The 17,075-nt window shown below is 43.8% G+C and overlaps 1 protein-coding gene across 1 annotated transcript in view; it reads right to left on the bottom strand.

The window, feature by feature from the left end:
• The window catches only part of LOC146855449 (stabilin-2-like), a 1,111,419-nt gene that overhangs the window by 457,834 nt on the left and 636,510 nt on the right, over window positions 1-17,075 (bottom strand). The gene's annotated exons all lie outside the window — the stretch shown is intronic.

Raw genomic sequence — 17,075 nt, 5'->3', positions numbered from 1 at the left:
GCATCCCGCTGAGGAAAAGAAAACAAAGCGTGGGCTCCCACGCTTCGTTTACAATTAGCCCCCGGGGGGCCAAGTCCCGGGGGCAATTTTTTTATAGTTATGGGGGGCCAGAGGGGCCCCCCAGCCCCGGGGACCGCCACCCCCGTGGCTTATCTTAATGTATGCGGGGGGCTGTGTGGGGGGGGCCCGAGCCCCCCCACACGCCCCGGGGACCACCACCTCCCCGGGGCTTTAACTTAAGTGGGAGGGGGCCCGCGCGGCCCCCCTCCTGGAGCCTTGTCGTGGCCCTGGGGACCGCCACCCCCCAGGGCCGGCTCCTGCAGTGTCCCGGGGTGCCCACCCCGGGACACTGCTGTTTGCAATGGCAGGGTGGGAGCCTCGTGGCTCCCACCCTGCCATTGCAAACTGCTTTGCTATTTGGAAGAGAGAGAAACCTGCTCTCTCTTCCAAATAGCAAAGCAGATTGCTTTTCCACATGGGGAGCAGCATGTTAGCTGCTCCCCATGTGTAAAAGCAATGCCGGCTCCCGCAGGAGGCGGGGAGCTGGCGGGGCCGTGGGGGGAATGGGGACCCCCCCACGGTCCCCAACGGCGGCCAGGCCCCGGGGAATGGGGTCCCCGGGGCCAGTAGTGGGCCGCGTGGCCCCCCACCCAAAAATAAAAATAATAAAATTTAAAAAAACGGCCAAAAGAGGCCACAGGAGGGGGGCAAGGCAGACCCCCTCCAAAAACATTAAAAAAAAAGGGCCACGGCCCTGGGGTTGGTGTCCGTGGGGCAAATTAAGGCCTCGGGAGGGAGGCCTCGCGGGGCCCCCCTCCACAGTTTAAAATAAATAAATAAATAGGGGGCAGGCCCTGGGGGATGGGGTCCCCAGGGCCTAAAAATGAGAAAAAAAGGGGAGCTACACAGCCCCCCTTCTTAAAAAGACAAACAAAAAAAATGGGATCAGGAGGAGGCCACGCCCCCTCCTTTCATCACTCTGCAAACGCGCCCCCTGGCGCGTTTGCAGAGGGGGAACGAATTCCCTTCAATACTGGGGGTCCCTGGGGGCCAACTAGCCCACCAGGAACCTCCAGTGTGCGCCAGGGGGCAGCGTTGCAGAGAGGTGTAATGAGGTCATGCCCCTTTTTACACCTCTCTGCAACGCAGCTCTGTGGCACTTACTGGGCTAGTTGGCTGCCAGGGGACCTCAGGATTCAAGGGGACTTAATCTCCCAACTTAAAACGCGCCACGGGGCGCGTTTGCACAGTGGTGAAGGTAGGGGGCGGGGCCTGAGGTGATGCTGTGCAAACACGCCCTGTGGCACGTTTTAAGTTGGGGAATTCATTCCTCTTCAATCCAGAGGTCCCCCAGGGGACAACTAGCCCACCAGGTACCTCCACTAAGCGCCACGGAGCTGCGTTGCAGAGTGTTGTAAAAAGGGGTGTGGCCTCTGAACACCTCTCTGCAACGCAGCTCCCTGGCGCATACTGGAGGTACCTGGTGGGCTAGTTGGACGCCAGGAGACCTCAGGATTCAAGGGGACTTAATCCCCCAACTTAAAACACCCCACGGGCGCGTTAACAGGACCCACTGAGGGGACGATGCTTACTATAAGTACCATAATGCACTGGTCCTGTTAACCTACTGATTAAGGGAGTTCTGCTATAGACCAATCAGTGAGTACGAGAGAACATTAAAAGAAATGTGTTAACAGCGCTGCAAATCCATCTGCCTCGCCTTTGAGAAAGAAGTGTAATGCTTTGAAACGCGTCAGGCGGCAAGAATCTTGGAATGCATTTGCCGGTTTGGGAGAAATAAAAGGTTTTGGAAACCGTTTGTTTGTGGAGTGTGCCTTTGCCTCTGAGCAACTTTGATGGAAAAAATATACACGGTGGCTTCGACCGTGAAGGGCTGCACCACCACGCAACTGCAGTGTGGGGCCGGAGGAGCTGGGAACTTTGCAGTTCTCATCGACACAAACAGACTTCATTAAATAGAACCGTAATGCTGCCCAGGGCCCACTGAGGGCTGAATAATGGCATTAAAAATTATGGGATTTAAAAGGACCCACTGAGGGGACGATGCTTACTGTAAGTACCATAAAGCACTGCTAACCTACTGATTAAGGGAGTTCTACTATAGACCAATCAGTGAGTACGAGAGAACATTAAAAGAAATGTGTTAACAGCGCTGCAAATCCATCTGCCTCGCCTATGTGAGAGTGTGTGATTGTGAGAGTGGCTGTATGGATGAGTGTGTGCTTGTATCAGTGATAATATAAGAGCGTAAGAATGTGGTACTATTTTTATGAGTAAGTGAACTTGTGTGTGTATAACTGCATAGGTGAGTTAATGGGAGTGTGAATATTTGCATGACTGAGTAGGTGTGAGAGTACCTCTATGGATGATTGGTGGTGTGTGAGTGTCTATGTAGGTGTATAAATGCATATGATAGTTCTGTACTGAGTGACTGTAAGTATGGATGACTGTACAGGTGAGTGAGTGGATGTGTGTGTAGATCTAAGAGTCAATGAGTGGGTATGTAGTTATTGGTATTGGAGTATCTATGGTTTTGAGAATGGACGTCTGAAATTTTGATTGAGTATATCAAAGGGTGTGAGAAGATGCACTAATTTATCACATGGATGACGTCATCAGTGATGTCATTTCAGATGCCATCAGTGATGTCATCAGTGATGTCACTGACCATGTCATGAGTGATGTAATATGTGACGTCATCAGCAGTGCATTGCGGGGGCGCGAGTTATAGTTAGCTGAACCAACTATAATGGGGGAATTTCTAGGGTTTTGTATGAGGGAAATGTCCAGCTAACTATAACGTCCCTGAAACCTATGGTTTTTTAAGTGAATTTCTAAGGTTTTTTAAATGGCAATTCCTAACTATAACGCCCTGAAACCTTTTGTTTTTTCAGTGAATATATATATATATATATATATATATATATATATATATATATATTCACTTAAAAAAACATAGGTTTCACACAATTTATAGTTAGCTGTACATTTCACTCGTAAAAAACCAATGAAATTCCATGTTATAGTTAGATCAGGTAACTATAACTTGCGCGACCGCAATCCACTGCTGATGACGTCACATATTACATCACTGATGACATGGTCAGTGACATCACTCATCACATCAATGATGACATCTCAAATGACACATTGTGGATTGCGGTCGCGCAAGTTATAGTTACCTGATCTAACTATAACGTGGAATTTCATTGGTTTTTTACGAGTGAAATGTACAGCTAACTATAACTTGTGTGAAACCTATGGTTTTTTAAGTGAATTTCCAAGGTTTTTTAAATGCTAATTCCTAACTATAACGTGTGTGAAACCTATGGTTTTTTCAGTGAATTTGTACGTTTTTTTAAATGCTAAGTTATCTATTTATTGTTAATTTTTCGGCGCACGGTGCCCTTCGCGCACCGCGCGCGCGCTGTGGGCACTCGGTGCGCTTTGCGCACCGAGCGCCCACCTTGCGCATTTCGTACCATGCACGCCACGCCATTTTTTACAAAATATCAATTGTTTTTTTCTCCCTTGGGGGTCCTTAGATTTATATATTAAATGTGATTGTTAATTGTTTTTTTTTTTTTTTTTTTTTTACCGTACGCGTACGGTAAGCTTACCCAACGCGCACTCCGCAATTTTTTTTTAAAATTATTAAATTTATTTTTCATACTTTTTGGTCCTTCGTGAACCCACTGACGAACGCTAGGGGGTCTGCAACTCTCTTTGTTGCCCCCTTTTCATGTTATCAACCTTTGTTTTTCTTTGCGAGAGACAGAAAATGGCGGCCGATACTTCCTGGTTTCGACCAATTTGAATGTTTACTTTGATCTAACAACCAATCAGAATCGCGCTCGCGCACGTCACCGTACGTGTACGGTAAGCTTACCGTAAGCGCACGGAGCGCGCTTACAGATATATATATTGATTGAAATGCTATTTTCTCAGAAACTACTGAACAAATTTACACCAGACCTACAAAAGGCACTTCCTTGACCTCATGGCTACCTCTCTGCCAAATTTCAAGTAATTCTGTTCAGCCGTTCGGGCTGTAGCTGTGTCTAAAGGTCCTATGGAAAAATGCATGGGGAAAACGCGTTTTGGGACCACCCTTTTTTCTCAGCCCCCGCTTGACGAATCACCCCGAGACTTTCAGGGTAGGAGCGGAGCGTAGCGCCCCATTAGTTTTGACAATTTCGCGAGGATTCGTCAACTGGCGCCAAAGTTATTCAAAATAGAATTTTCAGATTTCCTGTGGAAACATGGTCCTAACTATAACTATCTACTGGCGACCGCCAGTAGATATATATATATATATATATATATATATATATATATATATATATATATATATATATATATGTATATCTAGAGAGAGAGAGAGAGAGAGAGACAGAGAGAGAGTTAAACTTCTATCTGAAAAAATGGAATTAAAATAAAAAGGAGATTTGATCCACTTTAGTATCTGTGGAGTTTAGGATACTTTTTTACACGAGCAACATACAGATATATGTATGAGCTTTTGGACCCTGAGAGGACCGGCCCCTAGAAATTGATTCGTAGCAACAGTAGGAACATTTTTGTTCAGATCATTTTTAAGAATGTGGATTCCGATTACACTATTTGACTGGTTTCCACTCAGCAAGAGGGTGTGTTTTTAGTCATTAGGAGTAGGGACATGCATACTTCACCAACATTCACCTTGGAAATAAGCATCACATCAAATGTCTCTCGCACCAAAGAAAGAATTTTTTTATCTTTGGAACAAGTTGAATATCTGTCATTGTTCTATGTGCTTCTGTTTCGTAGCTGAACAGTGTTGCTTGTAGGCACAAGTTCTGCTAAGGAACAATATGTCTCCTTAGCACAGCTCTGCTGTCGCAGTGTTCTCCATGGGTTCCACGCCGGGTGTGTAGTGGCTCTTGAATGTTTAATATATAATGTTTAACAATTGGAGTGGCCATTGAATGCTATCGGTCATAAACGTGCATTTGTAACAATAAACACCCGGCAGGGGTATGTAATGGTCAAAGAAAGATACATTTGTGGCAAACAACTTCCTCCTGCCAACAGTAGCTGAGTGCTACAATGTTTCTGTGTTGCCCATTCATGGCAGAGCATGTCTGTCCTGGGCACATAAACATTGCTCCTCTATTTAAAAAAGACTGATTCACCTGCCCACGTATATTTCTGGGTTGGGATACAGGTCTTGCGATTCTAGGGCAATACGGGACCTCATGAAGAGAGCTACGAGTCCGCTATTGCTTCAATCCCTAAAGTCTGCAATTTGCCAGATCAAATTGCTGCCTCGAGGTAGAGTGGTGTGAAGAATACACATCAGTTTCCTTCGGGAACATACATTAAGCTCAGCCACGCACACAGAGTCCCCCTGAAGCTGTAAACTATTTCTTTTTCGACTGACACACTACATACTTACAATCATTCACACAGATCTTCGTGCTACAGGAGGCAGAGCTGATGAATGCTATATCTGTTGATAACATGCAACTCGAGAGAACACAAATATTAGAAACTTTATCTTAAGCCTTTTGAATAAAGATGATGCCATAGGGATAACTATGCTGTAGGATAACAAGACAGAGCTTCATAAACACCATTTTACTCTGCTGTGTAGGTATGACTTGTTACAATTACTGTGAAATGACTTACAATGAGAAAGGATAATTTCCATAAGGTAAAAAAGGAGCATCTATGAGGACAATACATGTAGTGTTTGCATAGGAATGGCTGTTGGGGAGTAATAGTAATAGTGATGCACTACTTAAGGCTACGACTTGTCTGGAGTTTAGATGGGAGATACTGGAACAGAAATGACCGATTCCGGCCGGTATCTCCCCCATATTCTGGCCAGTCCAGGTTTTAGTTTCTGAAATGGGGATTAACCATAAAGGCACCAAGTCCCTTTCTGCAGGTTAAAAACTACAGAAAAAGTTGAAGATTTCCCACTTGCTGTCAGCAGGTGGTAAGCAGACCACAGGGCCATGGCTTGGAGGCCGAGATGGGGAGGGTGTGGGCAGCCCGTGCTGTGGCTAGAGGGTATATGCATTGAAAGACTTGTCTGGACTGGGTTCCAAATGGGTTTACCAGGTGTGTTCTGCACTCAGTAAAACCGTGCCCGGTATTCCTACACCTAGCAACCACTGGTGCAGGAACACCAAGTCACTTGAAATTGGCTGTGGAGGCTCTTAAGTTACCACTCCACCCCACTAGTAATGAGGGCCTTATCTGAGAGAGATTCCAGGTTTTCTGAAACTGCAAATGCGTTTTAGTAAATCAACCTTCCTTCCTCATTAAGGGCCATATGTAGGAAGCCAAATTGCGATCGCAAATGCTGAAATTCGCAGAAATTCACCGTTTGCGATCGCATTTTGGGCAGTGTGCTATGTAGCACACAAAAACCCACACGCAAAATAAGGACTCGCAAAATTTGTGATTCCTTATTTTGCGAATGCATTTAAGGAATCCCAAATTGCGATTCCTTAAATGCAATGTAGGAAGCACCCAATTTGTGCGATTTTGGCTTAAGGAATCGCAAATTACCACCAGCTTCAGGTTGGTGGTAATTTACGGTTTCTTAGAAAAATGCACTTTTTTGCATTTTTTAAAGTGCAATGTGGCGCACATACATGCCCTTAGCGCATGTATGTGCGCCACATGTGCACACATGTTTATTTCAGGGGTGCAAAAGGGTGTCCTATTGACACCCTTGCAACCTTGAAATTGCATTCTCAATTTGCGATTCTCTAATTGAGAATCGCAAATTGAGAACGTCTTCCTATTCATTCCTATGGGCCTTCTAGCCCATAGGAATGAATGGCAAGGTATACCTTATTTGCGAATCTCAATTTGCGATTCGCAAATAAGGAATAGGTGGGATTCGGAAAATATTTTGCTAATCCTACCTACATTGCATTTTGCGATTCTCTAATTGCGATTCCCTAAAAATCGCAATTTGAGAATCGCAAAACACGTTTTACGTACATATGGCCCCAAGATCCCTGCTGGATGAGAGGTGGATCTTGAAGTCACCTGTGCCCTGGTGTATTTTCAGGGTTCTGCATTTATACAGCAGCCCTGAGCAGCTTTCCTTTGACATAGTTTGGAGGAGTGTGACTAAGGACTCAATACGAGGACTGGCTTTTGTTTCAGGAAGAAACTATAAAAAAAAAATAAAAAGAATCAGAGCAGTGAGCTCATAGTATGGAAACCCTAAGCGTGTTCACAGTCGGTAGACACAGCATTTGTAGGGATACGTTTTATGTAAATTCTAGAAGTATATATCATCCACACAGGCTGTTAGATCAAATCTAATATTTATCACTTTGTTTGTTAAATACTGAAACTGAGTTTTCATTTTGTTCTACGCATCGAGGGGCTTCTTCACAAAGATAAACTCACCTATATAGACTTATTCAAATGGTGCAGGTTTTCGTGCCAGTACCTGCACTGCTGCGGTCTCGCTCACTACCTAGCCATCGTTTTGTTCTTTTTTAGTTTGGTTATTGTTAACACTACAGTCTACCCTGAACAGCATTTTCACCTGTGTTCCTTGCATTCCTTGTTGCTTTTGCCGATTTTGATACACTGTTACTGTGAGTAGCCCCTCATATTCCTTATTTTTACACTTCTGTGCAGTTTAATTTTGCGCTTCTACTTAGTAATTTCTGTTGTTCTGTTACTGTTTGCAAGCATGCTATCCCTGTGTTTTCCACCACTCCCAAGCTCGCTTTTTCTGCTGTTTTGCCCTGACCCTTCCCTTCCACTTCCCGCCTCCTCTCTGCCTCGCCCACCACCTCCCAGCACTCTTGACCCTCTCCCTCCCAGGACATGCCTATGAGGTCCTCAGCACGGCCCCATTAAGCAGGTTCTCGTGCTAGCTCCCCCGAGGTGCTGCGGTCTCACTTGCTATCAGCCATCATTTTGTCAGTTTGGTTATTGTGAACACTACTGTCACCTCTGAATAGCCTTTTCACCTCTGTGTTCCTTGTATTCCTTATTGCTTTTGCCAATTTTGATTCACTGTTACTGTGAATGTTTAGCCCCTCATAGTCCTTATTTTTACACATCTGTGCTGTTTAATCTTGTGGTTCTACTTTGTAATTTTTGTTGTTCTGTTACTGTTTACAAGTGCACTGTCCCAGTGTTTTCTGCCGCCCCCACGCTCGCTTTTCCAGTGGTTTTACCTGAACCTTTCCTCCCGCTTCCTGCCTGTCCCACCCACAGCCTCCCTGTGCCCATCCTATGACTTACTTATGGAGGCATCAGTACGGCTGCATCTCTGGCGCGCCAAAGGCAAGCCAGTCTGTGCCCATCTGGCCCATCTGTGCCTGGATTGCACCCAGTGCCAGGAACTCTTGCTGTCCACCACCTGAAGCTTAACTGCCGCTGAGCTCTGAGCCCTGGACCCAGGACTCCGCAACAACCACTGCTGCCGCACCTCTCACCAATCCACAGGAGGTAATTTTGCATGCTTGTATTGCCTCTTCTTCTGCAACACCGGAGCCCGAGCATGCATGGTGACAAAAGCCACACCCACCCCGACCACCCCAGACTATCCCCACTGCCTTCTACTCAATACACAATCTCTCTGCAAGCATGCTACAGAGATTTGTGACACCATCATCTCCCTCAACTCCAGTGTCATCTTCCTCACCGAGACCTGGCTCAGCCGTGGCTGACATTGCCTCAGCTAAAAGATAACACACTGAGACTGCATCAACAAACAAGGAGGTGGAATCGCCATCATCCACAAGGAAACCATCCACTGCACTGCCACCACAGACAACGTTACCTCGATCATGAAACACTTCAACTTTCAACTCTGGACCGATGGCAAAATCACCATCAAAGGCACCCTTGCTTACAGACCTCCAGGATCTCACCCCAGTTTGTGCTACTCCATTCCCAAATTCATCTCACCAGTTGCCATTAAATCCAAACACTTCCTTGGCGACCTCAATTTTCACCTTGACAACCTCAATGATACCAACACCACCAACCTCCTGGAGAGCATGAACAACATCGGCCTCTCCCAACTAGTCCCCAACCACACACACATCGTAGAACACACACTAACCTCATCTTCACGACCAGCGACAGACCAAGTACAGCCATGTCACCAAGCTTGCCTGGACAGACCACGCTTTCACTACTTCACCATCTCGGGATCCCTCAGCACCGCTCCCAAACCACACTGCACCTCACGCCAGAGAACCAATGGACCAACGCCCTCAGCACCTACCAACCACACTCTGCAACCAACCTAGAACATGCTGTTAAGAATTTCTCTGCAAGGATCACCAACTGTGCCCACAGAGTTGCCCCTGTCAAACCCACCAAACTCAAGAGGTCCTCCAAACAAGCCAGCTGGTACACAAAATAACTAAGAATCATGAAATGCAACTATAAGCGACTCGAAAGGAAATGGTGCCCCAGGAAGGAGCCCACAGACCAGGCCACATTCAAGACATCCCTCAACTAATACCACCAACTCCTGAAGTAGATGAAAAGGAGCGCCCTTGCCTACCACATAGAAGCAAGTTCCAACCACAGCAAAGAACTTTACAACATTGTCAAAGAGTTCTCCAACCCCATAGCCACCAAAAATATCATCACCACTTGCCAGGAACTCTCTGACACCCTGGCAGACTTCTTCCACAACAAGATTGTCACCATCTACAGGAACTTCAAACCCAAACCCACCACCACCGACATCCTCAGCCTTCACACCCACACAAATGAAAAACACGACCACCTGTTCACCACCTGGGGTCTTGCTCACAACATATGACACCACAGCCACCATGAACTCCATCCACTCAGGGGTGCCTACAGACCCTTTTCCCACCACATCTTCAACCTCAGGAGCAAGACAAATCAGCAACAAGCATACCACCACCTTCAACACATCTATCACCATGGTTACCTTACCCAAAGAAAGGAAACAAACAGATGTCAAACCACTACTCAAGAAACCATCCGCCAATCCCAACAAACTCAAGAACTACTGCCCCATCTATCTGCTGCCCTTAGCCGGCAAAATCCTTGAGAAAGCATTTAATCGCCAACTCACAGAACACCCGGAGTACTGCAATCTTCTGGACACCTCTCAATCCGGATTCTGCACCTACCACAGCACTGAAACCGCCTTGATCGCAGTTACAGACGACATCAGATACCTCCTGGGCCAGGGAAAATTGGCGGCCCTGATCCTCCTTGATTTCTCAGCAGCGTTCGAAATAGTATCACACCACACCCTTATCAAAAGGCTTCACCAAATTGAAATCCAAGTGATGCCCTCAAATGGACCGCCTCCTTCCTCACCAGAAGAACCCAGATAATCTGTCTACCTCCCTTCAACTTGGAACCCAAGAACACAATCTGTGGTGTCCCTCAAGGTTCATCCCTCAGCCCTATGTAACACCAATATGACTCCCCTGGCCAACATCGTCAGAACACATGGACTAAATATCATATCATATGCCGATGACACCCAGTTCATTCTCTCGCTGTCAGAAGACTCCTCCGCCACACCAACCAACTTCCGGAGGTGCATGACAAACGTCGCTGACTGGATGAAAGACAACTGCCTAAACTCAACACAGACATGACAGAAGTGCTGACATTTGGGACAACACCTCCCTGTGGAACGATGCCTGGTGTCCTCCAAAACTAGGACCCTCACCCACTCGACAGGCAACTCCTGAAACCTTGGCAAAGTCTTGGACAGTAAGCTCACCATGAAAAGACAAATCAATGCAGTCTTATCTACCTGCCTCCTCAACCTGTGCATGCTGCATAAGATGTTCAGGTGACCTCACATTGACACCAGATGGACTGTCGCCCAAGCCCTTGTCACCAGCTGACTGGACTATGGCAATACGTTCTACGTCAGAATCACCTCACAACTCCTTAAGAGACTGCAGACCATACAGAATTCAGCAGCCAGACTCATATTTGACCTCCTAAAGCGAACCAACACCACCCCCGACGTCAAGAAGCTCCACTGGATCCCCATTCAGGAGACATGCCAGTTCAAAATGCTGATCCACATCTTCAAAGCCCTACACAATCAAGGAGCAGCATACATCAACCACCACTTGACCTTCCACCTACCCTCCAGTCACCTGTGCTCCGCCACCCTCTTCCTCGCTCACACCCCCGCATCCATCGTAGCAACAGTGGAAGACGCTCCTTCTCCTACCTCGCCGCGAAGTCCTGGAAAGGCCTCCCACTTCACCTCCGGACCTCCACCTCTCTGCTGGAATTCAGGAAGGAACTCGAGACCTAACTATTCAACTAAATCCGCCCCTGCAGCAGTGTTCAGTGCCTGGATACCCTCATAGGTGATTAGTCGTGCTCTACTAATCAGGATTGATTGATTGATGGAAATTTACTCTTATGCTTTGAAGCAACTTTACTACTTTTAGCAATTCAGCAGTTCAGAGTGTACAACTAATCCAAAGAGCAACTGAATTCAGGAGAGCGCCCTATGGTAAAGTATAGTGGAAAGTAAAAAAAAGTTTACTGAACTTTAAAAAAAAATGTTAGATGTTAATGTAAAACTGTATACATTTTTTTAAAGAAATCTATACAAAGAAAAGAACAATGCTATATTACTGTTAACTTAAAAGCGTATTGAAATAATACATACTTTAAATACATTCAATTAATATAGAATTATTTATTCAAAGATGTATTAATATATATATATATATATATATATATATATATATATATATATATATATATATATATATATATATATATATATATATATATATATATATATATATATATATATATATATACATACACACACCGATTTCCGCCTCTTTAACCATACAAAGGATGGTGGTCTGAAGTTGCTTCATGGGATCCACCATGATAATTTCATAATGTCTCTTATCTGATAATAATCATGTACACTCAGTTATAGAGTCAGTCTTCTTCAGGAGGACAATGCCTCCCCCATTTATCACTGGTGATACGAACTTGAGGTAGAGATCAACATTTTGTCCCCCAACATAAGTAATTCCTGTTGAAATACAAGCTTTTGAGCAAGCTTTATTTCAGGAAATCGATTCAATTGATATAATTAAACTTGACATCTTTTCAAAGAGAATTGGTTAGCGACTCAGATGTCATCATCTAGCCAGCCGATAAAGGGGGAGGCATTGTCATCCTCAAGAAGATTTTGTAACTGATTATTACATAATTTTTTAAATATTTTTAATACATGTTCAATAAAATTACCATTTTACTGTAGGTAGGATATATATAAATATATATATGTAGACTTGAGGTATTCATGAACTTCCAGCGCGTGGCTCGTAGCGAAAATGAACGCACAAACTCCTCTTCGTCGGTGCATAAAGTAATGCTTTATTTACTCCCTTCTGTCTGCCATGACGCGTTTCGGCCGGTAAGACGGCCTTGATCACATGAGGCTGGCTTTACAAGAAGCGTTTTTTAAGGTGATAGTGCCCATGTCACTTGATAAATGGACATGAAAAATACACTATGTTTACACAGATTGCTTTCCTATAATGAAGAAAGACTAAATTGCATATGCCAATTCAAACTGCAAAAACAACGTAATATGTTGCAAGTCAATCTTTAGATCGAATAATTGGCATTAGTCCCATAAATTCATTTATACATGATGTCATAAAAACATGAATGTCGTTCATAAGAATGCCTTTTCATAAAAATGCCTTTTTATAGCTGAAGAAAAATAGAAGATCACGCCTTATAAGCAATTACTGCATAAATGCCATTTGTCTTTAAAACACTGATCGCCTATCAAATGCAACATATGCTATTGATATTAATGGTTGAGTTAAAGCCTTTCCAATCATGAGTATAAATATAGAATAAATAAAAACTGCAGATAAAAACATATTTTTGTATTTCATATTAGCCATCTAACGAATGATATCACACCAGGTTGATACCAATGTAAAAAAGTGCGCCTGTGTAAAAGTGCAAATATAGCTGTAAAGTGCTAAGTGCAGATAATGTGCAAAGTATTGCCGAATTGTTCTGGATTGTGAGACTTATACGCACGATTTAAATGAATTAAATATAAAAACCTTATATATCAAAAATATTATTTATAAAGTTATGATATTCAAAATATTTAGGGAAGTGCTATCATGAAGATTTAAAAACTTTAGATATACGAGGCAGAGCTGAATGCCAATATGATGGTAAAAGTGTGGTTAATCATGACTGAAGGACTATCTCAATATGAACAGAATGTGTGTTTCAGGGATTGTATCTTATAGAAAATTATGTAAGTCTTCCGTGGTGTCAAGTCCAAATGGGGTCTTACTGTCTAGTTCTATTATGAGTCGAGTCTCGAGTTGTCTCAACATGCGTTCTCTATTGCCCCCTCGTTTGAGTTTAGGGATGGCATCAATAATAAAATATGTAAGGCAGCTAAGATCATTATGGTGTATGATTTTAAAGTGCCGTTCCACCGAGTAGGTGGCATCGTTGTTAACGATGGCTCTTAGGTGCTGCAGAATTCGAGCATGTACATGAAGTTTAGTGCTGCCTATGTAGTTGAGGCCACAACTGCAAGTGAGTACATAAACCGCATATTCTGTGCGGCAATTGTAATGACCATCTATTTGGACTGGTACAGAGCTGAATGGAGTACTGTAATGAGTTCTGTTGACTCCAAATTTGCAAGCCCTGCATGACGTGCATTTAAATAAACCCTTGACAGGTTGCAACCAAGTCCCCTTTGTTGTACATTCTGGATTTTTACTGACCAATTGATTTCTCATTGAGACCGCCCGTCTGAAAGTAATATTAGGTGCGGTCGAGAGTCTGGGTGCTAGGACTGCATCAGTTTTAAGTATTGGCCAGTTATTGTGGATTATTGCCCTGAGTTGTTTATGTTGTCGATTGTATGTAGTGATTAAACGGGGTGCATTGCTGTCCGATGGGTCTGTTATGCAGGAAGCTACCTCAATTGTCTTGTTGGAACTCAGGAGAGTTTCTCTAGTTTTGAGAGAGGCCTTATCAGTAGCTTGTTGGAGGATATTGTCACTGTACCCCCTTGCCTTGAATCTGGCAAGTGCCTGCTGGGAACACCTTGTATATTCCTCCTTAGTGCTGCATATGCGCTTAACTCTAAGGAGTTCCCCATAGGGGATACTCCTAATGAGGTGGTTAGGATGAGAGCTGGTGGCGTGGAGGGTAGCATTGCCGGCAGTTGGTTTCCTATATAAGGTGGATTCCAACTGATTGTCAGATACATAGATGGTAGATGTCTAAAAATGCGACCTTGGATGTACTAATATGTACAGTGAACCTCAGATTAATGTTGTTATTGTTGAGTTCAGATATAAATATTTCAACACTTTCTTGGTCACCTTTCCAAACAAAAAACACGTCATCAATGTATCTAAACCAATGCAATACATTTTGTTCGTATGTTTTGACGATATACATTGTTGTCAAACATGAAGAAATTGTTGAACAAACACCACTTAACCATTTCTAAAAGCATCATATTGTGATTGTAGCAGACTAGAGGACTTTTATCCAAGTAATGTTTCACGGCAGTTAAACCAGCGTGGTGGTCTATACTGGTATATAGTGACTCTATGTCCATCACAGCTAGCAGCAGATTGTCATCCCATGTGATGTTTTGGATTTTATCCAAGAAGTCCCCTGTGTCTCCTATGTATGAGGGGAGTGATCGCACAATTGGTTGTATAAAATAATCTACATATTCTGAGATATGTTCACTGATGCCGCCGATGGCAGAGATGATAGGTCTGCCCGGCGGAGGATTTATCTCTTTGTGAATTTTAGGTACTAAATGTAGAGTTGGAATGATGGGAAAATCATTCATCATAAAATTGGCTTCTTGGTTGGAGATGAGTCCTTGCCTTTTCCATCCCATAAGATCTTTTCTGAGGGTGTCTTTGGATTTTTGATATTCGGCCTGGGTGGTTTTGGCATAACAGTCTTCGTTGGACAGTTGTTTAAGGGCTTCTTGGGTATATTGTTCATGTGGCCAGATAACCACATTGCCTCCTTTATCTGACATGTTGACCACAACGTCTTTATTGTTTCTCAATTCACGAATACGTTTCTCATAATGTACATTCTGATGTTTGGATCTGGATTTGTTGTGATTGGTTTTACGGTACAGTTTCTTGATGTCATCTACTACTCTTTCGTGAAAAATGTCTATGGCATCCTTGGGCATCATGGGATAAAATTTAGACTTGGCTTTGAAAGGGCTGATGCCGGCACTATGTGCAGTGAGATTGTGTGCTGATAGTCTCTCTTGTGTAGGAATTTGGCTGTTGGGAAACGTTCCCTCTTGATAGTATTCATTGTTGAGCTCACTGATAGTGAGCATGGTAGTTGCATCTGACGCCAGGAGAGTGGAATGATTGCTGGAAGTGGTATTGATCGGAATATCGGCCATAGTGGTTTGTGAATTGCCATTCTTGATGTATATATTATCTACTGGCGGTCGCCAGTAGATAGTTCTAGTTAGGACCTATTTTCCATAGGAAATCCGCAACATTCTATTGGGAATATCTTTGGCACCGATTGACGAATCTTCGCAAAATTCTCGAAACTTTTGGCCAGCTCCGCTCCACTCCTACCCCAAAAGTTTTGCGGTGATCCGTGATGCGGGGGCCGAGAAAAAAGGGGGGTCCCAAAACACGTTTTCCCCATGCAATTTCCCATAGGATCTGTTGTCGCAGCTACAGCCCGAACCGGTGAATGGAATGACACCAAATTTGGCAAAGAGGTAATCCTCAGTTTGGACTCGTGCCTTTTGCATATTTGGTGTGAATCTGTTCAGTAGTTCCTGAGAAAATTAGGGTAAAAAAGTTAGTAATATCTATGGGCGCGGAGGATCTGCGGACCGTACCCGCACCGTAAGCGCACCCTCCCCGAACGGAGCGCGCACCCTCCCGATCGCGCGCTGAATGCTAATTGGCTGTGGAGCGTCTCTCTACATTCGAAACCAGGAACTGTTGGCGGCCATTTTCTGCCTCGGTAGAAGCGAGGCTGAAGATGGAAGGGGAATAAGTGTGTAAAAGATATAAAGGGGGCAGAGTGGCAATACTCTGACCCTCTAGATCTGCTTAGGGGGTCCCAGAAGGACCCCCTGTGGCCCCCCTTTTTAAAGAAAAAAACAAAAAAAGCAGCGAAATGCACGCACGGTGCACGCATCCTATCGCGTTGGATGCACGGATTCTCTCGCGGTGGGTGCGCGGATCCACAGCAACATTTTTTGAAAAACGACAAGAAATCATTGGTTGTATAACAACTTTCTACACTGAAAGGTAGGGTGTATATTTTTGTTTTTTAAAGGTATGATTGTTATTGGTTAACAAAAACAGATTGTAAGGAACAATATATATGATAAGCTGATATGTTGAAAAGTCAAGCACACTTCCTGTCTTGTGTAGGGACATTGTGTGCTGAACTTGTGACCTGTGAGCTCAGTGCAGTGTTCCATGACCTGTTTCTATGGTAACAGGCAGAAGGCAGATTGGGGAAGGGTTGAAATGTATGTCAGTGGGAAAGGGTTGAAATGTTTAACCAATAGAAATGTGTGTTTGCTTTTGAGTTTATGTGCGAAGGATTGTGATTTGATGTTTACATGTATATTTGTGGAAAATGAAAGGGAAACGTTTCCATTCTTTGCTTTTGCTGAGAGGTGCACAGTGCAGAGATTCTGTAAAAGAAAATATGGTGAGGGATTGATATACTCCTTAATCTAAAAAAGAAGTTGAAAGATGAGTTATTTAATTGTGAGGGGATGTATGTAGACTATTTTGATTTTAATCAGACTAATGTATTTTTCCTGCTAAAGTGTAGGGAGTACTTTTTTTCTCTACAATGTGTGTGCATGTAGAAACCATTCTGTGATAGGCATTTGTGTTTTTCATGTGTTTGTAGACAGATAACTGTGCAGTTTTTATATTTTGGTAGAATTAGAAACCAGTCATTGTTTATGAATTTGTGAAATGAGTTATGTTATG

The sequence above is a fragment of the Triturus cristatus genome, chromosome 4_1, assembly GCF_964204655.1.
Source record: "Triturus cristatus chromosome 4_1, aTriCri1.1, whole genome shotgun sequence".
Taxonomy (NCBI): domain Eukaryota; kingdom Metazoa; phylum Chordata; class Amphibia; order Caudata; family Salamandridae; genus Triturus; species Triturus cristatus.
This window is presented reverse-complemented; position numbering and strand designations above follow the sequence as displayed.